This window comes from Colobus angolensis, unplaced genomic scaffold (assembly GCF_000951035.1).
Source record: "Colobus angolensis palliatus isolate OR3802 unplaced genomic scaffold, Cang.pa_1.0 Scaffold28, whole genome shotgun sequence".
NCBI classification, from domain to species: Eukaryota; Metazoa; Chordata; class Mammalia; order Primates; family Cercopithecidae; genus Colobus; species Colobus angolensis.
This window is the reverse complement of record NW_012116043.1, coordinates 4,956,597-4,957,859: the sequence shown is the minus strand read 5'-3', so window position 1 is coordinate 4,957,859 and position 1,263 is coordinate 4,956,597.

Below are 1,263 nucleotides of genomic sequence, written 5' to 3'. Positions count from 1 at the left end.
TTCATTTTAAATATTTTTTTTTTTTTTTTTTTTGAGACGGAGTCTTGCTCTGTCGCCCAGGCTGGAGTGCAGTGGCCGGATCTCAGCTCACTGCAAGATCCACCTCCCGGGTTTATGCCATTCTCCTGCCTCAGCCTCCCAAGTAGCTGGGACTACAGGCGCCCGCCACCTCACCCGGCTAGTTTTCTTTTTTGTATTTTTTAGTAGAGACGGGGTTTCACCATGTTAGCCAAGATGGTCTCGATCTCCTGACCTCGTGATCCGCCCGTCTCGGCCTCCCAAAGTGCTTTTAAATATTTTTAAACCATTTGACGTTTTAAAAATTTTATTGTGATAAGCATAGTAACATATGACCTCCCCCTTACCAAAACTTAAGTGTAAAATATGTTATTGTTGACTATAAGTACAATGTTGTATAGCAGATCCCTAGAGCTTATTCATCTCACTTGACTAAAACATTATGCCCATAGATTACTAACTCCCCATTGCTTCCTCCCCTCAGACCCTGGCACCCACCATTCCGCTCTCTGACTCTATGAATTTGACTACTCTAGGTACCTTGTATAAGTGAGATCATGCAGCATTTGTCTTTCTGTGACTGTTCTATTTCATGTAACATAATGTCCTACAGGTTCATCCATGTTATTCCATATGGCAAGATTTCCTTTTTTGTTTGGTGTTTTAGAGACAGGGTCTCGCTATGCTGCCCACGCTGGAGTGCAGTAGCTATTAACAGGCGAGATCATAGCACACCATAGCCCCAAACTCCTGAGCTCAAGCGATCCTTCCAAGTAGCTGGGATTGCAAGCCTGTGCTACCCTGCCCAGTTTAGGATCTTCTTCTTTTTTATGGCTGAATACTATTTTGTTGAATGTATATACCACATTTTCTTTACCCATTCATCAGTTGATGGACATTTTTTAATTATTTGATTTTTAAACTTATCTTTGTTAATTTCCCATGAACACATATTACTTACACATTTTTTGGCCAGGCACAGTGGCTCACGCCTATAATCCCAGCACTCTGGGAGGCCAAGGTGGGTGGATCACGAGGTCTGATGGAGACCATCCTGGCTAACACGGTGAAACCTCGTCTCTACTAAAAATAGAAAAAAATTAGCCGGGTGTGGTAGCGGGTACCTGTAGTCCCAGCTACTCGGGAGGTTAAGGCAGGAGAATGGCATGAACCTGGGAGGCGGAGCTTGTAGTGAGCCGAGATCGCACCACTGCACTCCAGCCTGGGCAACAGAGCAAGACTCCG